Raw genomic sequence first — 25576 nt, 5'->3', positions numbered from 1 at the left:
GCTGTCACCTCCACACTGCACGGATAAAGCTGCCTGGAATTGAAAGAATTGACCTGCACATGGTCAGCCATGCTTGCTGTGTAAGCCTGTCTGTTGGTTGTTGCTATAGCTACCGAAAGCCAGTGCAACCCAATGAGCTCAGTGCAGCACTGCTGAAAGGACCAGCCATCTTTCTCCCAGGGAGCAGTGTGCTTGTGTGTTCACACCGTTCTGGTCCTCATTTCTAGAACAGGGAGGAAAACACACATTGCAGGAGAAGAAGGAAGGCAAGAGCTGCAGGAGAATGGCTGCAATGCTGCCTGTGGATGGGCTGAGCAGCCAGCCATCCCTGAGCTGATCTCTGAGGATGGAATGCAGGCTGATCATGCTCTCTGTCCTTTATCAGGCGCTTCCTGGAAGAGCTTTGTTGTATAGGCAAGCAAGGTTCCCCTGCAACCTTATCTCCATTGCTCATTGCTAGCTGATCACAAGGGAGGAAGCTTAGTGACCCTAACAAAGGGTGGTGCCCTCTCTGTAAGCTGGGCTTCTTCTTTTTTTTTTTTTTTCAAATACAAGAAGACAACAGTACTGGAGAAGCAGGTGTACTTCCCATACATAGTCTTCATCATAGGCTGGACCTTGTACCCCAAGCCAGGCATTGGAAAGGACTGCTGATCACCTGTACAAGGTAAGACAACACTCAACTTGTACACAATATCATAATAAAAAATATAATATATATATATATATATATATATATATATCATTTTGGTTTCATATATTTTATTATATTTTTAAATATACGTATACTTATATATTTATATATACATTTTTATCATGTCAAATATAATGTATATATTATATATATATATATATATATATATATATATATATATATATATATATCATATAGTAAAAAAATGTTGGTTTCATATATTTTTTTAAATATATTACTACACATATATTTATATATACATTTGTCAAATATAATGTACACACACACACACACATATATATATATATATATATATATATATATATATATATATATACAGTTTTTAATACTTTCCATAGTATATATTTGTGTATAAAAAATACAACAATATTTTTTATATATAAATATATATCAATTTCCAAATTTAATTTGTATATTATTAAAGCTTGGCTGCTGCACTGAACTGATCGGTTTTGAACCCAAGAGCTGTAATGGTATTCGTAAATATTATACACTTTTAAAATGGAATTCTTAAATATTATACACTTTTAAAATACATTTTTTTAAAGGCCATATTCACATCTGCGCATCATACTAATGCGCTTTTTTTTTTTCTTGCACGTTTTTCACAGGACAGCACGGGGCAGCCCATTCACTTGACTGGGCTGCTCTACATGTGACAAACGCACCAAATAAACTTTTGCACCTTTTTTTCGGGCGGTGTGCAACAAATGCGCACGTCTGATAGTTGGGTTTTTCACGCTTTTCCAGGAATGTGCATTTCTGCACATGTTCCTGGAACACTCAGGTGTGAATGGGGCCCTAAATTCATAATCCTGTATAATAATAATAATATGAATCAAAAAAAATTACAACATAGTAATATTATTGACATATTTTGTAAATCGTATACTCATTGTTATTAAATTCACTCATGGTCTGCAGCAGGACAAATGTATGATTTGATGCTGCACATTCTATAGGACATTGGTATGAATTTGGTGCTAATACAAGGAATGCCAAAGGAATAAAGGATGATGTTTACTACAGGGTACTTGGCCTGTCTGATTGCTTCCTTCTCATTGTTGTGTTATCTAGGTCAGGTTGGGGGGTGGCATGTCTTGTGTGTGCCCAAGCTAGTAAAAGTTGGTAAATGATTAGCCATGTGCAGGTTAGAGGTGCAGTGGGCAGCACGTCATGGGCAGAGGAGAGTTAATAAAGAGAAGCCTACACCCCAGCCTGCAGTCAGCTCAGCACACCTACTGTTCTTCTAAGCATGGAGTCAGGGCTGATAAATAGGCAGCCAGCTGGGAGTGGAGCCCATACAGTGTGATGCTATTACAGTATGCATATTTTCTCCAACAAAACAGGATCTATTACACAATGAATGTGGTCTGTTACTGCTGAGATATTCATAACCACAACACAAACCAACACCCTCCGATAATTCATTTTCTTCCCTGAATGGGCTCTTAGGGACAGATCGGCTTTCACTATTGCTAAAGGTCAATAGGCAACAGAGACACATTATCAGTTGATGTTGAAATATCAAGGATACAATAAGATCAGGAGCTGAATGCCTGGCAGAAGCACTTGGCATGGTCCTAATCTGAAGGGAGAAAGGTTCACTTATGGTTTATTCTCAAAGAAAATGCCTCGGGTTTGTTAAATTGCTGTTTGTGAATAGCGATATAGTCATACGGCCCTTGCGTCTGCGCTTTAATTTGCTTAATATATGTTATGAGGTCAAACAATGAGACTCGTGCTATGATCACAATATGCATACTGACAGTCACAGCCATATTCTTTCAATAAACTTTATTTATCACCTCTTTTATGCGCAGCAACATACAATGACAGTTTCAGTGCAAGCATCCCTGTAAATATGTACACTCATATATCTTTGCGTTTTGGCACAACCTTTTTATTTTGGCATGTGGGTCATTCAACTTGGTAATTGGTTCTTTTAATGAGTGCAGTATTCTTTACTTCTATTATGCACTAGGGAGCTATTGACTTTTTGTTCTCATCTATTGTCATCCCTTCCCCCATCTCTATAATATTGAATGTTGCTAGGCCCATACTGTACCATGATTCTAGTAGACCAGTGGACATACACATGGGTGCAATTTAGATGATGTGGATGTATGATCCTCGGCTCTACAATTGCTAGAGATATAAGTTGTTATAGTTGCGAATCTATATTGCTACAGATAAGGATGTAAAAACATAATGACGCTGGGTGTGTATGGATCAGAAGGCTTTTATTGTAATTTATTCTGCAGGAAGGTGATTGAAGATTAACTGAGGTGACTTTAAATGACAGACACAAGGCCCACCCCGGATTATGTCAGTGTGTCTGCTCATGCTACATGTCTTCATTGCCTTCCCTTCTTATAGGAATTATCAATGACAACAGAGAAATGTTATTGCAGTAGTGTTAGAAAACAACTGCCTTCCCTTCTTATAGGAATTATCAATGACAACAAAGAAATTAGAATAGGGTTAGAAAACATTTGCCTTCCCTTCTTATAGGAGTTATCAATGACAACAAAGAAATTATATTGTAGTAACGTTAGAAAACATTACATTTAAGAATCCACTAACAGTTGTTTTGTGTCACTCTTTAGAATGATTTAGCACTCTTTTTTTTATCAAATGTTTTATGGATATTCCCTTATGGTAACTTATTTAAATAATCAGGCAAGCATTTGATGGAAAACAAAATATGGTATTCAATTCTTATTATTCTTGTAGTTTGCTTTTTATTTTTTTATTTTTTTTCAGTATTACAGTAAATCATTTCAGACCTGCCCCTTTTGCAGGTATAGATATGTAAAACATTAAAAATAAGCATCTATACTGTTTAAAATCCAGTAATGCATTGGGGTTGGTTTACTAAAGGGGAAAAGACTGTTCATTTTGCAAAGTTGCTCCAGAGTTTAGTAAATGAGCAGAAACTCAGCTGACTTCCGTCATCCACCTCATTTACTAATCTCTGAAGCCACTGCACTTGTAGAGGGCAACTGATCTTTGCAAAGTGCACAGTCTATTTGCCTTTAGTAAATCAACCCCACTGCCTCTCCCTGCTCTGCACATGCTCAGTTGCTGTCCATTTTTAGGCATTGCTGAATCTGCAAAGACTGACCTGCTGACAGCCTTAGGGCCAGTTCACACCAGAAGCAGTTCCCTTCAGTTCCGTGCACTTTTTTTCTGCACTAAAAATGCATTTACAGTGTTTTCTATGTATTCCAGTGGCTCTAGTTCACACCATGCAGTCAGTTTCCGGTCAGTTTCTGGTGCAGAAACTGACCAGAACTGACTGTATTGGTGCAGAAAAAAACAGAACCGCATGGAACTGCATCTGGTGTTAACTGGCCCTAAAAGTGGAACTTTACCCATAACAACTTGATAAAAAATAATGTTCTTTAGTAAGCCATATACAAATCCTACATTAATAATTATGCTACCAAAATTAGCGTGTGTTGTAAATTGCCTCCAGCATTGTTCCTGTTTCTTCTTGCTGGAGGCTGCCATTTTACTGAAGCCCAAGGCCCCAGCTGTAAATCATAAAGTGGAACTAGACCCATCGATTTACCAGTTTTAAAAAAGTTTGATTTGATTGTGTCCTCAACCAACCTGTCAAACCATCAAACAGCTTGTGCCCTAACTGGTCACATGTGCAGCACCATGGCAGTTGCAGTTCAAACAAAAGCAGCTTCTTTGGCTGTAAAGGATAGGAGGGTTTAATTTAGCTTTAAGTCTATCAGCAGATCGGTCTCTACAAACTAAAGCCGCGTACACACGGGCGGACTGTCTGGCCAACTAAGTCCGTCAGACAATCCGACAGACAGTCCGTCCTACTTTTGAATGAACGGACTTGACCACACACGATGAACAAACAGTCCGTTGAAAGCTTGCGTGATGACATGTACAGCACGTACGACGGGACTAGAAATCGGAAGTCCAATACACAGCAATGCAACCTTTCGCCGTGTAAATCCTTTCTGAGCATGCGCCATACTTAGTCCGTCCAACTAGCCTACTCACGAGCGGACTGTCCGCTGAAACCAAAGTTGGACGGACAATATTACGGAAATTCCGAAAGACTTAGTCCGCCAGACTGTCCGCTGAAAAAGTCCGCTGAAGCCCACACACGAGCGGACTGTCCGCTGAAATGTGTTTCAGCGGACTAAGTTGGACAGACAGTCCGCCCGTGTGCACACGGCCTAAGCAATGCTTAAAAATGGAGAGCAAGTGAGCATGTGCAGAGCAGGATGAGACTGCATTACTGGGTTTTAAACAGTATAGGGGCTTTTTTTTATGTTTTACATAGCTATGCCAGTCTGAAGTGATCTAGCAGGACTTAATTTGCTGACTAAAGTTCCATTTTAAATCAATGGGTTTAGTTCCGCTTTATGATTTACTGCTGTTCAGGAGCTCTGGGCTTCAGCAAAATGGCAGCTCCCAGCAAGAAGAAACAGGAGCAATGCTGGAGGCAAGTTACAGCACACACTAATTTTGGAGCCCTTACATTTATTGAAGGCTTGGTCTAAAGCGTTATGGGTTCACACTAAAAAAAAGGTCTAAAATCTGAGCAATGCCAAGTGAGCCTATGATGAAAAAAAGCAGAATTCATCTTCAGTGAAAGCAGCATTACAAACATTCCAGAGTTATAAGCAGGAGAACTTCTAAATCTTAAAACTGAACTCCGAGAAAAAAATAAATCTTTCAAATATATTTAATAGCGACAAAGGATATAATGCACTAAATGTCTTTGCAAACCCAGATATTAACTTGTAAAATTAGTAGTGGCATCACCACTGTGGTGTACATATTCTGCGCAGAGAACAGAACTGTGGAACGGACCCAACAGGCTCCACCCACTACATGCTGCCTGCAGAACATAACAGAAGGGGGTGGAGACAAGACCAGTCACCCTGCACAAGGAGAGAGAGCAGCAGTGACCAGTTTTATTACAGGAAGCTCCTGCTCAGAGGCCAGTTTTACACTGGATTACTGCACAAACCTGGAAGAAATACACAAAGCATAGCAAGATTGAAAGTAAGAATGCACATGCCTTTTGTATTTAGAGGATATTTGCGTATTCTGGAGTCCAGCTTTAATTTTGCACTTAAAAGTCAAGCTTGCTTTGTCTTCTAAATCTCTTTATTGGTATGTGAAAGTGAAACGCGGACTAATCACCTAATAGTGAAACTTGGAGTCAGGAGGCGGCGCGGACAATCTTGACTTAAATCACAACTTCAGCAACGTATTTCTCTGGCTCTACCAATTACTTTCACTGAAGGTAACCTTTCCTTTTGCTTTTTTTAATGACGTTTGACCAGCTTTGAGACATGTTTAAGTTCACACACAAAAAAAAAATCTGAAATAGTTCTTATTTAAATTTCGAGAAAACTTGGTGAAATTAATGAATTTGTTGTCATTAAATGTCACTTTTTAGTTATAGCTTCATTTTATTATATGTTTTTATTATGTTCATAAAATAATTTTAGTAGATGACCAGCTTCAGATAAACATAAGGTTTGTTAATGTTTGCTTGTAGGAGTTAAAATCTGCCAATATTTATAGCGGTGGCATCTTTATTCTCCTTATGGGTTGCTCTTGTGCCAGTTTTCTGATAAAATATTGCTTATCAAATCTAATGGGAACAAACTGATTTCTAATAGTTGAATTTGCTCCAGGCTGAGAAAAACGGTAACTAGTCTTATGCTCATGCACTTCTCGAAGTTAATCTGGAAGTAGAATTTTTTTTCAACAAAATCATAACATTAAAATGATATTTGAATGAAAAGTCATCTAAAATTAGTCCACGAAGGCACCAGCCAATGGTTGGACAAGTGATTAGTATACCTTTCTTTTATACATTTCCTTGAACATTTGAACTAGGGCCATCATTACACTTGTAATTTGTCCTTATTTTCTTTTGTTAGACATCAGCGTTGTTCAAAATGGCTTGACCCTTTGAAAAAATGGAAAAATAAGCCATGCGTACTCTTGCACTGTTCATGTACCCTATGGTTTTGACAGCCATTTACCGTAGCTATTTTTACTGATGGGTTAGCTGTGTTTTGATTGACATACACCCGGTACATCATAGAGTGGTGTACAATAGTGGCAGTCAACTTATTTAATGCATGGGGCCTAAACTGTGGCCTCTGACAAAAGGCCCACACAAAATATTAAAGACATTGTAAACCTATTTTTCTTTTCTTTTTTTTTTTTTCATCTAAAATAAAAACAGATGCTGTACTTACCTGATCTGTGTGATGGTATTGCACAGAGTGGTCCATTACCTCCTCTCCTGGGGTGCCCCCATAGCAAGCTGTGTGCTATGGGGGCACCCATGTGGATGCGTTCCTAAGTGTGGCTCCGTAGACACACAAAGCTCAGGAGCCAGCACACATGTGTGATGTGTGCGGTCATCACATACCTTCTACTCTCAGCTGCATAAAGAATTTAGAGTGGTGGAGGCAGGTGTAGTCTTTTTTCTCCACTGCAGGTGGCGCTCAACTGAAGAAGCATTGCGGTGGGAGAGGAAGTTAAGGGGAATTTAGATTCTCTATGGTTTTCTAGGTCACGGGGGTAGTTATCTGATTGGATGCTGGCACCCCATGTGACTCTGGCAGCTATCTTGGGTCAGGCAGAGTCTATTTAAGATCCTGGCTGTCGGGCTTGGCACGTATTTCACGTGTACCTAAAGTAGGGACAGGTCATTCATCTGGCAGGGAAAGTGCTTAGTGTCAGGGAAACATTTCACACAAAGGAAGCAATACAAAGAGAGTAGAATACTTTTTAACTGTACAAATACATGGTACAACAGACACATATCAGGAATAAGAAAATTAGGGTAACATGCTCTTTAAAGTGTTACTGAACTCTCAGCAGTAAAAATCAGTCTGTTTATGCAGTAAAGCATGCTTGTTATACTCACTGTGGAACCTAAGAGGCATTGTGTAAAAAAGCTGTTTGATCATGTCTTCTCTCATCCTCTCCTTCTTCCACAGTCCCCAAACCATCTCCTGATAATACAGAGCCTTGTGAAACTCTGCACATGCTTAGTTTGGTGTGTATGGCTAGAGAGTTTTTTTTTTTTTCTTGGGAGAGTGCATGTGATCAGCAGAGTGCCAATCAGCACTGTCCAGACAGAGGGTCAGAGGTCCTGCATTGTCACAGGACAATCAGGGTAGAATAAAATATCCTCCTACTAGCTTTAACCAGACACTGATAGAAGTCACAAGACTGCTATAACTGCTGATGAGAAAAGGTATTTAGCAGTTTATATTTACTAAAACTATTGCATTTCCATGTTCTGTGTACTATGGGAGACCAGATAAAGTAAATACAAGTTCCTGGGTTTAGTAACAATTTAAAGTGATTGTAAAGTCTCTGTTTTTTTAGATAAAAAACCTGCTCTGTGTAGTGGATTTGCACAGAGCAGCCCCAAACCTCCTCTTCCTGGGTCCCTCTTCAGCTCTCTTGGCCCCTCACTCCTGTTGAATGCCCCCACAGCAAGCAGAATTCTATAGAGGCACCTGAGTCGAGTCAAAGCTCCCTGTGTCCATTTAGACACAGAGGTGTGGCCCGGCCCCACCCCCCTTTCTCTTCTCATTGGCTGACTGGCTTTGACTGACAGCAGCAGGAGCCAATGGTGTTGCGCTGCTGTCTCAGCCAATGTGGAGGGGAGTCCCAGGCAGCCGAGACATTCCTACAATATCGCTGGATCTGGAGGAGGCTCAGATATGTATAAGGGGGGCTATGGGGGGCTGGTGCACACAGAAGGCTTTTTATTTTAGTGCATAGAATACATTAAGATAAAAAACCTTCTGCTTTTACAATCTCTTTAAGTCTGCTGAATAAGCAGAGAACAGTAGTAAGCTCAGACTACAGCAACTCTTGATACTTTAGTTGCTGTTCATATAGGGGGTGCACACCTCCACAAAAACATCTTAAAGTAGAATTACACTTTTTTGGATAAAGTAATGGGAGGGTTACACCCTGGCGTTTTTTTTTTCCTGCCATCTATGTCCCATTTTGGAGATTTCCCTTCACTTCCTGTCCCAAAACATGGGGTTATAGGAAATCCCTCCAAAGTGAGTGAATCCCCGGTTGTCACCAACGTCACTGGACCTAGTTGTCACCAAGGGAAGATTTCACCCTTATGACTTTACTGGGGGCAACCCAAAATTTTGGGATTTTCTTTTACTTTCACTTTTAGTGTTAATGGTAAGCAGGACAAATAGAAAGGGTAAATCTCCATATTGGGGGCACAGAATGTAATAAAAACGTGACAGGACATCTAACCCCCCTCTATTCTATCCAAAACAAAAAATATATAAAATTTTCCCTTTAATTAATAAGGAAACTCCAGGGAAAAATTATTTTGCAGTGGTGCTTACAGATTACATTACTGTATCACATTATTTCACATCCCTTTTGTCCCTAGTGGTTTGTCCAGTGTCCTGCATGCAGTTTTAGATTATAAATACTGTTCTTTCTGCCTGCAAACTGGACATTGTCCAAAGCCAGTGGCGTTGCTAGGGGGTGGCCCCGAGAGTCTGCAGGGGTCCCCAAGGGGAGGGAAGGCTCTCTGGGGACCCTGATGTAAGTGGGGGGCTCTCTGGGGACACTGATGCAAGGGGGAGGCTTTCTGGGGACCCTGATTTTAAAGGGTAGGCTCTCTGGGGACCCTGATTTAAGGGGGAGGCTCTCTAGGGACCCTAATGTAAGGGGGGCTCTCTGGAAACCCTGATGTAAGTGGGGGGTTCTCTGGGGACCCTAATGCAAGGGGGAGGCTCTCTGGGGAACTCTGATGTAAGGAGGAGGCTCTCTGGGGACCCTGATTTAAGGGGGAGGCTATCTGGGGATCCTAATGTAAGGGTGGCTCTCTGGGAACCCTGATGTAAGTAGGGGGTTCTCTGTGGACCCTGATGCAAGGGGGAGGCTCTTTGGGGACTCTTATGTAAGGAGGAGGCTCTCTGGGGATCCTGATGTAAGGGGAGGCTCTCTGGGGACCCTGATATATGGGGGGGCTCTCTGTGGACCCTGATGTGAGTGGGGGTCTCTCTGTGGATATATACACACACACACACACACACACACACACATATATTACTGTATATACATGTGTATGCCCACCCAAGTGTATGACTTTCTTTACTACGCTGTTATGGGCTCTAGCCCCAGATGTTTTGTAGACCTAGCAATGTTCCTGTCCATAGCAACCAAAAAGTGTCCCTTTAGATCAAAAGTGGTTTTAGACCAGCTAGAAAACAGCGATAATAAATTAGAGTCACTTGCAGAATTGCGTGATAGTGATTAGTGGGGAAATTCGTCCTCAAATGCTGAAAGTAATGATAGTGACAATTCTGCAACTGAGCAAATTTCAGTGTTTTTGCTTTGATTACATTATTGAATAATTTTTATTATTATTATATTATTATTTGTTACAATTATTTATAGTTATTTATTATATTATCATTTATGATTTCGTGTTTCAGACTTTATCATACCCAGGCTGTCTACTGGACAGATTTAAGTGTGTTATTACTAAGAATTACAGGCCTACAATAAAAAACACCAAATTTCCATGCAAAACAATGTACCACTTTCAGCATCAAAAATCTGACATAATCATACCTCCAGGGAGTTTAAAACACAATACATTGCATCTATCATAGATATTCTATAGCATTTAGATGAAAACAGTGATAGCGAATGGAAATTAGAGAATGGAATAAGCTGTGCTTCTTTAAATTGTACAATATGAGGAAATGAGAAGTGTAAATTAGCTGCATAAACACGCTGCATACATAACATGTTATTAGCTGCTAGGGCATACATTTATTAAGTACAAATGAGCACAGTTTTTCCAGAATTTAGGTTCAAACATAAAAGAAGTTACTTTACTCCAGAGTAAAATGTCATTTTATCAGATGGTACACAACAATACCTAACCCCCTGAAGTCTCACAACAATCCGGAGAGAACAGCTGTTTGTACAATATGCAAATTAACTGCTTAATGCACCACTAACAGTATCTTTAAAAATGGCAACTGTAGAAAATATGGCTTCCACATTCCCACTGAGATTCTTAAGCATGAAACTGAGATCACTCCTTGCAGGGTTTCACAGGAACTGTGCAGATTTGTAGAAGCACATTAAATGTATTACATAAATACAAAAGGAAATACTAAACACTGATGTGGCCATATCTACCACTGACATTTATTTTATTTCTATACTACACTACTATAATCGCTCTGTTTGACTGGATACAACGGACAGCGCCACATTGTCATTGTGGAGTTTTTTCCACAACTGAGCCTAAAAGCTATTGCCTTGTCCTGGAATAGTAATTGTTCTGCAATCTATTGAGTACTAAATTAGAGTTACCCCCAAGATTTTAGAAGCCTACACAACCCTATTTGCTGCACTAGATATGAACAGGTTGTCACCTGCCCAACTGAGCAACAAACAACAATGGAAAGCAAGTGTAAGATCTTGTAGCCCTGAAAGAGCACTGGGTGGGGGCCACTAAACAGGAGGGTGAATATACAGGGGTAAATATGTATCCATATCCCATAAACAGGAGCAGGTAGAGTATAGCACCCTCTAATATAGAGTGCTAGGTGTACATAGTTAGTTTTGTAGTGTAGGAAAATTTAGCCTGGCTCAGACCCAGGCTGGGTTTAACCACTTGAGATCCGCGCTATAGCCAAATGACGGCTACAGCGCGGATCTCCTTTTCCGGGACGACGTCAATAGACGTAGTCCCGTGTACGAGCGGCCTGCGCGCCCCCTGAGGGGCGCGCGCGGCGCGCTCTGTGATCGGCGAGTCCATGAGACTTGCCTGATCACCGATCCGTGCAAGGGGTCGATCCCGACCCCTTATCACGTGATCAGCTGTCAGCCAATGACAGCTGATCATGTGATATAACGGAGCCGGTAATCGGCTAGTATTCCTCCTCGCGCTGACAGCGCGAGGAGAAAAAAAAAAAAGCGCCCACCTGCCCCCTGCCAGTGCCCCCCTGCCCCCTGCAGTGCCACCCTAATTAAAAGTAAGTGCCCCCCGTCAGTGCCACCCAGCAGTGCCCATAGTGCCACCCAGCAGTGCCCACAGTGCCACCCAGCAGTGCCACCCACAGTGCCCACAATCTGCCTCAAAGGTGCTGCACCCCAGTGCCGCCCATCAGTGCCCAGCAGTGCCGCCCATCAGTGCCCAGCAGTGCCGCCCATCAGTGCCCAGCAGTGCCACCTATCAGAGCCGCCTATCAGTGCCCATCAGTCCCATCTATCAGTGGTACCTATCAGTGCCCATCCGTGCCACCCATCCGTGCCATCTTATCTGTGCCCATCTTTGCCCATCAGTGCCGCCTTATCTGTGCCCATCGGTGCCGCTTTATCTGTGCCTATTAGTGCCGCCTTAACTATGCCTATCAGTGCCCACCAGTGCAGCCTATCAGTGCCCACCAATGCAGCCTATCAGTGCCCACCAATGCAGCCCATCAGTGCCCACCAATGCAGCCTATCAGTGCCGCCTAATCAGCGCACTTCAATGAAGGAGAAAAATGACCCGTTTGCAAAATTTTATAACAAACTATTAAAACATGATTTATTTATTTATTTTTTTGCATCTTTTTTTGTTTGTTTAGCAAAAAATAAAACTCCGAGCTGTAACTAAATACCACCAAAAGAAAGCTCTATTTGTGGGGAAAAAATGATAAAAAGTTCATTTGGGTATGCCCACGCAATTGTCATTCAAAGTGCATCAGCGCTGAAAGCTGAAAATTGGTCTGGGACTGAGGGGGGTTTAAGTGCCCAGTAAGCAAGTGGTTAATCTGGGTCAGGGTGAGCTTCCAGAAAAATGGGTGGGAGTGTAGGAGCTGCCTGGAGTATTAAGTAGGGCCCCAGCCAATCCACGGCAAGTGGATTGTAGCTGGACACTGGACTTTTCTCTACACACCAAAGGGACTCACTGTCCCTGCCTGTAAAGGGCTTTTCCTAATCTGGTTGAGTGCTTTTTGACAGATTTACTAAAGTTTCCCTGCTGAGTCTGTGTTTCTGCAAGCAAGTGAGTGCAGAAGTAAGAGGAGTGTATATAGCTATACATAGGAAGAGTTGTCCCAGAAGAATTCTAAAGTCAAGTGGACATCCCAAAAACTCCCTAATCCATATCCAAGTTTTATCCCCTCAATAAAACGCAAAAAGAAAGTGCTGGACTGTTCACAGACTAATTGTGCCTGGATGTGCAGGGAGGGGATTCCTATTCACCAGTGGCTCCTATGTGGGGTGCGCTACAAAAATGTAAAAGAAGTTAGTCCTGAACCACATTAAATATCCCCAATTGGCTGATATTGGGAATATATGCTAATAGTTATAAGAAGTGCATGGGAATATGGCTGCAGAAGTAAAAAAGGGGAAAAGATTGTATTATAGGCCAGACAAGTGCTAAAGTGCTAGTGGTGAAGGCAATATTGTCAGGCAGATAGGGTAATCTATCTTTCCACCTATCTGTTGGCTAACATGCTCAGCACATTGGGAATTGGAGCCAGAGATTATTGGGTGGAGGTGGGGAATATCCATAATTTGTGGTGCATATTGAAACCTGTGAAAAAACTGGGGGAGGATAGAGAGCCCTTAAAATATTTATAAGGAATTCAGAGCCAAACTTAAAGCTGATTTTAAACTACTAATGCTGATTGACCCCCCCCCCCCCCACACTGACAGGTACCCACTCCCACATTTGCTCAGATCGTCTAGCCAATCTAAGAGGAAGTTCAGCTCCCCCACACCAACCTTCTGGGCACGTCAAAATAAAATACTTTAAAACCTGTGCAGTGTGTTTATTTTTTAAACCTTTTTTTTATGTGAATGCGTAGGGGTATGATGTACCCCATACTCATTCACCTAGGATGGGGGCCGGGATCTGGGGACCCCTTGTTAAAGGGGGCTTCCAGATTCCGATAAGTCCCCGCCTGCAGCCCCCGACAACCACCGGGCAAGGGTTGATGGGAAGAGGCCCTTGTCCTTATCAACATGGGGATAAGGTGCTTTGGGGTGGGGCATGTGGCCTGGTATGGTCCAGGGGGGCACTCGCTCATCCCCCCCTTTCCTGACCTGCCGGGCTGCGTACCCAGATAAGGGTCTGGTATGGATCTTGGGGAGGAACCTCACGCTAAATTTTGGCGGGGTTCCCCTTCAAGATTTTCAGCACACAAGTCGCACCGCAAGTCGGATCATCTTGATTCGACTTCTGGTGCGACTTATTCAAGTCAATGGGCTCTCATAGGGAACCATTGATTTTGAATAGAGACAGAAATATGAGGCCGAAATGCGGTGAAACGTGCATTGACGCCAATACAAAACGTGGATAAAATCGCGTTTTTAAGGTCGCTTTTTTCCTGGCGTCGGTACTAGCTTTACAGCTTGTTTTTTTAAAACACCCATGGGCATGAGGCCTAACTTGTATATTTACTACATAAGGCAAAACTGTTTATATCATTTGTTTTGGTGTTTTCACTCTATTTAATTTACAGTAGAGGATATTTTTGGATTCTCATATTGATTGATTCATAAATGGATGTGCCCTGACAGATTTGCTCTACGTCCTATACCAGAGGCTCCCAGCCTTTTTGATGCTGTGTGCACATTCTGTTATACCTTCTGCTTGCAATTATTTCTGCTACATTAACTAATTTGACACTAAACTTTTCAACTGCAACAATCTAAAAGTCAGAAATGACAACCAAAGAGTTAATCTTGGCCAGTACCTTTACTGAGAATCACTTTCTGCATGACAGAAGTTGTAAGCAAGAAAGAGGTTTTGTAGAAAACGAATATGAGCTCTTAATGGTCCTCTCATATGGTTGAGTTTCACACAGGGATCACTTATCTCCACTGCAAAATCCATGAGGACTCTGTTCACCATTCTATGAACAGAACACAACACAAACACAATGGGATGAATATATATACCATGTGCAGCAAACAAAGCACTTTTATTACTCTTCAATCAGTGTACACATCTACTTGACTTGATAGCTAAAAAATAAATAATCATTTGCTCTGGAGGTAGGTTCTGCTAACTTAAAAATTCTGTCACTTTTATTGATATAACTCCATATTTTATTTTAATATTATAATTATTTTCCTTTGCGGAGTCAATGTGCACATATACAATGTGTGTTACACTAATATATAACAACATACTATAAACGTTTGCTTTTGTGCCTTGCACAAAAATTATTTGTCAATTGCACCCCAACACGCAGCAATAGTGTTCCTGCACTATAGCGTTCCATGCAAATGCTCTATGCAGGGTGTGTGCTGGGTTTTGAAGACATATGCAAGACCCATTTTCGGTTTGTGCATTGATAGCCCATTAAAAATGTATGTTTTGCCTTTATAATCAAATTATCCATGTCAAGTGAACTGACAGACTTCTGTGACCTAACTTGTCCACATTTCATGGAGGTTCCCTCAGGCTTCAAATGTAGTTCCGAGGACTGTGGATAACTAAATAAAGAAGTTACATGATTGTATTGATATTCTTCTTGCTAGATAGGTTTTGTAAACCACACTGTAGTGGAACATACTTGTGCCTAGTATTCTCTGTATGGTATTTCTATTTGGTTACTGTACTTATGCTGCATTGTATTTTATTTTTGATACTATTTGTATTGGAAAAAGACTGAAAACTATAAATGAAGAATAGATAAAAAAAATGAATGAGCTAGAGATGACTTATTCCATACCCTGATCCATACCCTGATGTCCCAAGATAAACATCAAGTATCACATTTTTAGTGTCAGGATAATGAACTTTTGTGAGTGATTTGGCCACTAGCCTGTCTTAACTCTATGGAAATATTTACAACTGAAACACTTTCTCTATTCCCTCCCATCACCAAGTATCTTCTAATCTATACCCACAAAAAATAAAATAAAAATAAAAGTATGATGTGTATGACCTCCTTTCTTCCCCACAATAAGGATACAAAGCTCCTTTTCTGCATTGCTGGCAAGAACTTCAACAATCTTTTTCTGGAGCTCAATGCGAGAAAATCCTACAATTTTCCCTTAAATCCTCAATCTGCTCTAAGTACCAGGAGAATAACTGCAAAATACACAATGGTATCGGATACCAATTTTTTTCACAAATTCTATCAAAATGTCTCTGATCAATGCTAGAGATGTAGTTCAGAAAAGGGAATCATGCTCCATTTATTCTGGTCCTGTCCCAAAATTGCTTTCCTCCTGACGTACAGTCAGGTCTATTTCTCAAAAATTCACAAATGATATACTCTTGGAAGATCGGTCACCCCTCATCTTACATAATTCACACATATCATTGAAGACATATAAGAGATCAATTCTTTGTCATCAATTTAACACTGTAAAAGCATGTATCCCCCTAAAGTAGAAGGACCCATCTCCCCCTTTCACACAGTTATGGCTAAAGTGGAAGATATCAGGAAATTGGGGGAACTAACTCTGTCCTCTCAAAATAAATATGACAATTTCTGTAATACATGGCATGACTGCATGGAATTTACATTCTGGGAAGAAGGGAAGGCCCTATTAGAAACATTCTCTTGGGGTACCAGGGTTGGTCCAGTTTTTTACACCCAGGGGTGACTTCCCCCTCTTTCACTCATAAAGTGCCCCCTTAAACTCTCACCTTCGCTGAACACGTTTTCTATTCTTTAATTCTACTTTATCAATGGCTTTTATTCTATATTGTTCCTTCAAGACACTGCTTAAGTCCACCTTGATCTCTTAATACATATTCCCCCACTATTTTAACGGACTTTGAAGCCTGTTTCGCTTCAACGTTTAGTCCTTAAAAAGTCATTAAAATTAAACTTTCGCAACTTCAACTCTTCTCTCCTCTATTCTGCTACTGTCCACCTCTATAACAAAATCTGTCTCCTGTCCTGCCCCAACCAAGCCACTTCTATCTACATTAAATCTCTGTCCTCCACCGTGGACAGGCTCGTTCCCCTCACTTCATGCAGAATCAGGCCTTGACTCCTACAACCCTGGCAAACAGATGATACTAAAATTCTCAAAAAACATAGTCGTACTCTTGAGTGTCTGTGGCACAAGGCTAATGCAGGCCATACACGGTCGAATTTCGAACGAATTTTCTTTTCAAAATCAGAAAATTCGTTTTTTTTGTGATCCGATGATGCCACCATTGATTTTCGAAATTCGGCCGACCAAGCCTTCAATTTCACCTCATGTTGCTACAGAAAAGAATTTTCTTGGCTGGGAATCTTCTTTTCTCTCCGTACATTTTCTTTTATCTCCGTACATTTTCTTTTATCTCCGTACATTTTCTTACGTTTCTCGCACGATTCTCCCATCATTGATTAGAAAATCGTTCGTTTTTCTAAAAATTTCCAACATGTCCGATTCCTCAAATTTTATTTCTGCACGAAAATCGGCTGCTGCTGCAGCCCACTAATGGTGCGAAATTCATACGAAAATTCTTAGATACGATTTTCGAAAGAAAATTCTTTCGAAATTCGAACCGTGTATGGCCGGCATAAGTCTCTCAAAGACTTCAACCAATACAAATCTGCCCTCCTAAAATACTATTCTTTCCTCCACACTGCCAAGCAGACCTATTTTACAACTCTTATTAACACCTTCTCATCCAGTCCCCGTAAACTTTTCTCTACTTTCAACTCTCTACTTCGTCCTCCACCACCTCCACCCACTGACTCACTCACTGCCCAGGAGATTGCTAATCACTTCAAAAATAAGATTGATACAATCCGTGATGAAATCTCCACTCTACAGATATCTCCCCCAGTTAAGACCCCATGTCAAGTTACAATTGACACTCCCCTTATTCAAATCTGCTACTACAGATGAAGTTGCTAAACTCCTTTCTAATGCCCACCTAACCACCTGCCCCCTGGACCCTATTCTCTCTCAAATACCATGGTGGCCCTCTGACTATCCTACACTCTCTATCCCACATCTTCAATCTCTCCCTCATTTCTGGCATTTCCCCCAATGCTCTAAAACATGCACTGGTCACCCCCATACTTAAAAAGCCCTCCTTGGACCCTACCAATCTTAACAACCTACGCCCTATCTCTTTGCTCCCCTTTTCCGCTAAACTCTTTGAACGCCTGGTTTACAACCACCTCATTAAGAATAACCTTCTTGATCCCCTTCAATCTGGATTTCGCCCTCAGCACTCCACAGAAACTGCTCTTTTAAAACTCTCAAATTACCTACTAACTGCAAAAACCAACAGACACTATTCTGTACTCCTACTTCTCGACCTTTCAGCAGCCTTTGACACGGTTGACCACCCCCTCCTCCTCCTCAAAAAATGTTACTCCCTTGGTCTCCGTGACTGCGCTCTTCAGTGGCTCTCATACTACCTATCCCAAGTCACCTTCAGTGTCACGTACAATTCTATTTCCTCCACTCCTCTTTCCTTCTCTGTTGGGGTCCCCCAAGGTTCTGTACTTGGACTTCTTTTATTTTCAATCTATACCTATCCTGCCTCCATCTAACAACTGCACTATTTTCTCCATTAGCTCAAAAAATGTAATTCAGTATTTCTTAAGTGAAAATAAAGCACAGTACAATGGAATATAATGTATAATAATTATATACAATATATTTTCAATAATAAAATGTAATATTCCCCAAACTGTACTTACAGGGTGAGTCATTTTGTGCTAACATGGTAAAGCTCAGCTTACAGAGACTGAAGAATTCTACTATAGATTGAGGACTTGCAATCCTCAAAGTGATTGTAAAAGCTGAAGGTTTTTTTACCCTTATGCATTCTCTGCACTGAGGTAAAAAACCTTTCATATTTTGTATAACTTGACCCTCCCTCCTAGATTGTAAACTCTAATGAGCAGGGCTCTCTGATTCCTCCCTGTATTGAATTGTATTCTAATTGCACTGTCTCACAATATATATATATATATATATATATATATATATATATATATATATATATATATATATATAAAATAATAATAATAACCAAAGGATAGGCCCTGATTCTGACTTGTTGTCATCTAATATACACTCTATTCGCACCACCCAGGGTATTCTGCACTTTTGTTCAGGAAAACAAAACAGTTTATCCTGTGATGACAATGCTACAAGATACTTGTCTATTTTGACTTATAATGTTAGCATTTCCTTTACTGTTATAAACTGTTCTGACACAGATATAAAAACAGCCTGGGAATTTGTATAGATTTTATTGAAATATAATGCAGTTTATTGTCAACATATATCGAGTTGTTTCAGTGCAGTGTATTGACATAGACGGTTCGAACCTTGGTCAGTTTAGCAGGGACTGGATGAGATTCGAAACATGTATTGGCTGGCTGATTGTACCTAGGCAGGCTGATCGATTGATCAACTTGTCTACAACCAGCCTGTTGGATTTTTCATGAGATTTCATGATTTTTAATATAGACACTAGCAATAATTACCGTGTGTTCTTCCGGGGGGGCAGGGATAACCGTCCACACAATAGCTCTGCAAGAGGGACTGACTGTGTTGATGGGGAATTAAGTAATTTTCGTTCCTGCAACCCGTGTTGCAATGCAATGGCCAGCTTTACTCTTTTGGATAACAAAATAAAGATTTTGCAAAAAAATAAATACATAAATAAATGGGCTGTACATCACAATACACATCAACACATAAAAACATGGGTGTTGCATTGCATTGCACTGCATTGTGGTGTGAACAGGCCCTTTATTCAATTTACAGAGTTTGTTTTATACTCTTACTTTGTAATTACTGACATTTTTGAACATTGCTCCTTGGGACTCCCAATGTTACCATTTTCAGCAAGCAAAAGGACAATTGAGGAAAGGAAAGATGATATTACACTTGCTGCTTAATGTTGAAAGAGTTTAATTAAATTGCTGGGTGTCATAAAGCCATTCAACTCACTTTAGTGAGTTCTCAGCCAACATATTTCAGACAGATTTAAAACTGAACCAGTTGTTTGTAAAATAACAATTTTTGTTCCACAGGTTTATCAATTCAACTAGCAATTAAAGAGGAAGTAAACCCTGATGAGTTTACTTCCTCTTTCATTCCCTGCAAAGGTAAAGCATAATGGACTACTATGCATCGCATAGTAGTCCATTATGTGTCACTTACCTGACACAGGAGCCAGCGATTTCACCGCTGTCCCCTGTAGTCCGGCGCATCCATCTTCTCGGTGGGTCTCGCTGCTCCGCCGCTGTCATTTGGTGAAGCCGCGATGATGTCACTCCCGCGCATGCGCGCGGGATCCACCACGCGCGGCATTTCAGCGTTGACGGGTGCCGTGCTCAGTGCGCCTGCGCGCCGCTGTCTACGGCACTGTCTACGCCGCTGTCTACATGCGCCGTAGACAGCGGAGCCTGTCTTTCGGCAAATATCTCCTAAACCGTGTAGGTTTAGGAGATATTTCTTGGACCTACAGGTAAGCCTTAATCTAGGCTTACCTGTAGGTCAAAGTGTGTTGTAAGGGTTTACAACCACTTTAAATAAAGCCATTTTTACATTAAAAAAATTACCTGAACAGGCAATGGCCCTGTCTTCCACTACTACAGATTTTGTATATTAGGCCCTATAGCTCTTATTTCTTCTTTGCTCTGAAAAAAAAAACCTTGCTAATTTTATGTGAGAGTGTGTTTATTCCACTACACTGCCACAATTAAGCAGTAAAAAGGATTTAGGACATGTTTGGTGAACAATTTTATGTTATAAAGACTCCCCAAGAGGTTTGCATCTGGTAGCTGTTAATTTAAAGTACTGAAACAGAAACACAGAGCAGGGACCAGTTTAATTTGATCATAAATTAACATTATAAAAAAAATGTAATGCAGTATTTCTTAAGAGAAAATAAAGCACAGTACAATGGAATATAATGTATAATTATCATATACAGTATATTTTCAATAATAAAATGTAATATTCCCCAAACTGTACTTACAGGGTGAGTCATTTTGTGCTAACATGGTAAAGCTCAGCTTACAGAGACTGAAGAATTCTACTATAGATTGAGGACCTGCAATCCTCAAAGTGATTGTAAAAGCTGAAGGTTTTTTTACCCTTATGCATTCTCTGCATTGAGGTAAAAAAACCTTTCATGTTTCGCCCAATCTCAATCCAGCGTTGTGCCCAAGAGCAGCAGAACTTCTGTCTCTCCTCACTGGCTTAGAGACAGCAGTGGGAGCCATTGGCTCCAGCTGCTGTCAGTCACAGCCTGGGAGGAGAGAGCAGGGGTTGGGGCAGCGCGGCTTCCTATGGTGGCACACCGGGAAGAGGAGGAGGATCCAGGAGTGCTGTAAAAAAAAAAACCTTTACAAAAAACTTTGCTTTGCCAATGCAACATGTTGACTTCAGTGCCAGTCCCTGCACCAAATTATACACACCTTTTGTTAGTTTCCTGACTGTTCTATTCACAGCTGGAAAGGAAGAAAAATACCTTAATGTGGCTCACTCCCATGGAATTTCTGTGGACTGTTGATAGTTGACCCATTTTCCCAATAGCAGTGCCAGTTCTGAACTGATTTTTGAAACACAAATACAGAACTGGCAAAAAAATCACATGCTAAAGCAAAAAAAAATATTTCAAATGCTTATCTTAAATCTGTTTTCCTTTCCATAAACAATGTTTATTCACTTGCAATGTGCCTCTGAGATGGCTTGCAAATTTGACTAACTCTAGAAATGTAACTCCCTAGCACAGAATCCTCCGCTCTTGTACATTATATGCAGTACTTCTCCTCTTCTATAAGTGCTTATTATTCTTTGTGCTCACCAAGCGAATCCACCCCTCCCTACATAAACTTTAATATTGCAGCTGGGGAGGAGCGAAGAGAAATAATATAGAGCAGCCATTCTTAACCAAGGCTCCTCCAGGGGTTCCTTCAGCAGTGGCTAACTGACCTTCCATCTAATGGTGCCTGCATAGTTCCAGTTCCAATGCCAATTGACAGAGCCAGTGTCTTTCTGGCCACTACTAAGCCACCTGGCTCTCTCCTCGGCAGCACCGCTGCTCTTGCCACTGGTTCCTCAGACCAAGGGCACATCAGAATCACTCAACCTTTTTTTGCAGCACCCAGCTACACAGGCCTATTCTTGGTTTCTCAATAGGGGTTCTCCTGAAACCCCCCGCTCTCTCAATCTCCAGAGATTTACAGACTCCTTTCAGTCTCCTGGACTCACTAGTTGCCTAAGCATTCTCAGTCCTGCAGACTCGCTTAGCTGTCACAACTCTCCAAGTCCTGCAAATAAAGAATATCTCCAACATGGAGACCTGTCTTCTGAGTGGGTCACCTTTCTTGACTGGAGCACACACCCATCTCCAAACAGTATGCGCTACAGTATGGCCAGCTCCTGTCCTATAACAAGTGTGTACAACTGGACACACACACACCCTGCAGGTTTCCAGAAAGACTTGGACAAAGGAGTCATGGTTTCATCTCATCCAAGACATTCTGAAGCCTTTCATAGTCTAGGCTCCTGATCTGGGATTACCAATCTCAGAGAAAACCAACAAGCCAGTCTTCTCCATTCAGAAACATTACTCTGGAGCTTTGCACTCTGCCTTAATGTGAATCCTGTGGCTATATTTACACCTATCCTCACAACATGTCAAGGCCTACCACTCTAATTCCCTGTACACATGACCAGTTTTTCTGTCAGAATAAACTCTGAAGGTTTTTCCGACGGAGTTCTGCTGAAACTGTCCTGCGTACACACGATCACACCAAAGTCCGATCGTCAAGAACGCAGTGACGTACAGCACGTATGACGGGACTAGAAAAAGGAAGTTCAATAGCCTCCGTCTCGTACTTGCTTTAGAGCATGCTTCGTTTTTGGTCTGGAACAGCATACAGACAAGCGGTTTTCCCGATAGGAATTGGGTCCATCGGAAATATTTAGAACATGTTCTATCTCTAGGTCCGTAAGAATTTTCGAAAAATAAAAAGTCTGATGTGGCATATACACGATCGGAATATATACAATGAAAAGCTTCCATCTGACTTTTTCTGTCGGCTATTCCGCTCGTGTGTACGTGGCGTAACAATAGAAAATGCATTAATAATTCATGTCAAACATGAATCACTACTGGGTATTTCCAGCATAGTATGCCAAAAGTAGCAATAGAAATATCATAAAGAAATCTGCTTATAACATATGACAACTTTTATGTGTGTAAGTGATGGTCTCTCTGCAGAGGTCTGACACACACCCTATGCAGACAGAGCTGAAACTTATCAATCAGCAGAAAGAATTAGCTTTGCTGATTGCAGCTCTATAGGTCTGACTTAAAGAGGAAGTAAACCCTGATGGGTTTACTTCCTCTTTGATTCCCTGCAAAGGTAAAGCATAATGGACTACTATGCATCACATAGTAGTCCATTATGTGTCACTTACCTGACACAGGAGCCAGCGAAGTCACCGCTGTCCCCTGTAGTTCCGAGCGTCCATCTTCTTGGTGATTCTCTGTGGGTCTCGCTGCTCCAGCGCTGTGATTCGCCGGAGCAGCAATGACGTCACTCCCGCGCATGTGCATGGGAGCCAACACTCGCGGCATATCGCTGCGATCTGCGGCTTACCCAGTGCACCTGCGCGCCGCTGTCTACTGCGCATACGCCGTAGACAGCGGTGGCTGTCTTCAGGTAAATATCTCCTAAACCGTCTAGGTTTAGGAGATATTTCTTGGACCTACAGGTAAGCCTTAATCTAGGCTTACCTATAAGTCAAAGTGGTTTGTAAGGGTTTACAACCACTTTAAGCAGGGTCCATGGCAGATTTCTGCAGAGACCACTGCTTCCACACAGAGAGCAAGTGTCCCTTGCAACATGCTGGCAGGACCATGCTTAACTACTTGCATCCTAAAGTGAATTAACTGTAAAGCCTTTCAAAGCCTTTTTCAAATACAGGCTTGTTTAGGGTGCATTCACACCTGCACTCCGATTACATGCGAAAACCCCAGCAAGGTTCCCTCATTCAGCTGCAGGAGGCAGCCCCATGGAAAGCAATGGGATGCTGCCAGCCCTCATGGCTAATTGTGGCCACTCACATTTAAACTCTCATGCAGCGATAACATGTGAAATGATCAGCCCTGGATGCAGGCAGTCTGTGTCCAGGGCCGATCACTTGTGTGTCATTGATGCATGAGCATTGTTTTAAATGGGGCTACCTCCCACAGCTAATCATAAGAACCCTGAGGTTCTCTCATCTAATTGGAGTTTGGGTATATTTTTTGGTATGAATGCACCCTTATATAAAGCAATGACAATGTGCAAAAAAGAACTCCCAATAACATTTCAGTGTAGTTAAAGGAGAAGTACAGCCAAAGCTTGTTTGGCTGGGCTTCTCCTAGCGGTCAGAGGAGTGCAGTTCGTTTTGCACTCCTGTGACCAGTTTTCAGCAGAGAGCGGGCTGAAGTCTGTTTTCTGCTGACATCACAGAAGTCGCTCTAGGCTCCACAAAATCATGACCACGGAGTCAGGATCTGCCAGATCCCTGGACTGACAGCCGGCTCAGCCTTTCAGCGAGCTGCTAATAGCATGAGCCAGCCGCTCCCTCCCCCTCCACAGCCCAGCGCTCCAATGAGCAAGGAGGGAGCAGAGAGATGTAACTGACATTCTGCAGCTCTCTGATCACGGAGCTATGAGAACCGATCTATCGGCAGTGTTCAATCACTCGGTTCTCAGTGCAGAGGCGCTAGGGGACAAATGCAGCATCGGACCAAAGCTGCATCCACCTAGGTAAGTATAAATCTGCAAAAAACCCATTCCCAATACTTCTCGTTTAAGCCAGATTAGAGATTACTGTTGTGGAACATGGTGTACTTCAGTTGAGAGCTGGCTGCTTACATAATGGACAAGAGCTGTGAAGCTACAAAATTTAATTCATGCCAGTCTTGATGAAAAGTAAAAAGCAGTATTAAACTCAAAACCAAAAATGTCAAATATTGTGGATTACCAATCATTAGACATGGTGGCTGCATTAGTTATCTTTTTTAGGCTTTTTTTTTTCACCTGGTGATCTGGCCAGTAACACAGTAACACACCTCCTGTATTAGAGTGCCTTCACTTTGGATGAAGGACCACAGGGGGCATCTTTGGACAGCAGCATTGTCAGTCTGGGGGGAGAGGAGTGTTATGCTGTATACACACGACCGTTTTTTCCAGCAGACTAGGTCCGACGGACTTTCCGAATGAACGGACTTGGCCACACATGAAGTCTGTTCGAAAGTCCATTCATTTTGACCATGATGATGTAAACGGGACTAAACAAGGAAGTTCAATAGCCAGTAGCCAATAGCTGCCCTTGCGTCGTATTTGGTCCGTCGGTCTAGCACAGACGAACGGTTTTCCCGATTTTTAGTCCGTCGGAATTGAGTCCGTCGGATAGATTTGAAACATGTTCTATTTATAGGTCTGTCTGATTTTTTTTTTCGAAAAACGATCAGACTAGTCCACACATGTTCGGATTGTTCGACGGACTGATCCTGTCGGACCTAGTCTGCCTCAAAGTCCGGTCGTGTGTATGCGGCATTAAATGTATTAGCAAATTTAGATGTACTAACAAATTGAAGCTAACACTTTATAAGCAGTTACAATAACAGTTTGTTATTCCTTTTGGACAGGGCAGTGCCCGAGTGGCCCAATGGTCAGTCCGCCCCTGCTAATAACCTTACATAAAAGTCACCAAAATACAGTCAGATTACGTTTCTATAGTGTGGAAGATAATAACGTGCATTCTAAGGTTTAAAACATAGCATTTCCTTTTCCTGATCAATAAATAGTTTGCTTCTATTAGATGTGATCCCCAATACATAGCATT

General features: G+C 41.5%; 1 protein-coding gene across 22 annotated transcripts in view; it reads left to right on the top strand.

Moving 5' to 3' along the window:
* The first annotated feature begins 26 nt into the window (after nt 1–26).
* SORBS2 (sorbin and SH3 domain containing 2) overlaps nt 27–25576 on the top strand; it is a 423222-nt gene continuing 397672 nt past the window's right edge. For 3 of the 22 annotated variants that reach the window (XM_077477329.1, XM_077477326.1, XM_077477333.1), the window contains exon 1: nt 42–667. The gene's annotated coding sequence lies outside the window, so the exon portion shown is untranslated. Of the gene's footprint in view, nt 668–25576 lie in introns of all 22 variants that reach the window. The other 19 variants (XM_077477325.1, XM_077477322.1, XM_077477339.1 and 16 more) reach the window with 16 other exon arrangements.

The sequence above is a fragment of the Lithobates pipiens genome, unplaced genomic scaffold (assembly GCF_037356315.1).
Source record: "Lithobates pipiens isolate NorthernLeopardFrog02 unplaced genomic scaffold, aLitPip1_a1.2 Scaffold_13, whole genome shotgun sequence".
NCBI classification, from domain to species: Eukaryota; Metazoa; Chordata; class Amphibia; order Anura; family Ranidae; genus Lithobates; species Lithobates pipiens.
This window is presented reverse-complemented; position numbering and strand designations above follow the sequence as displayed.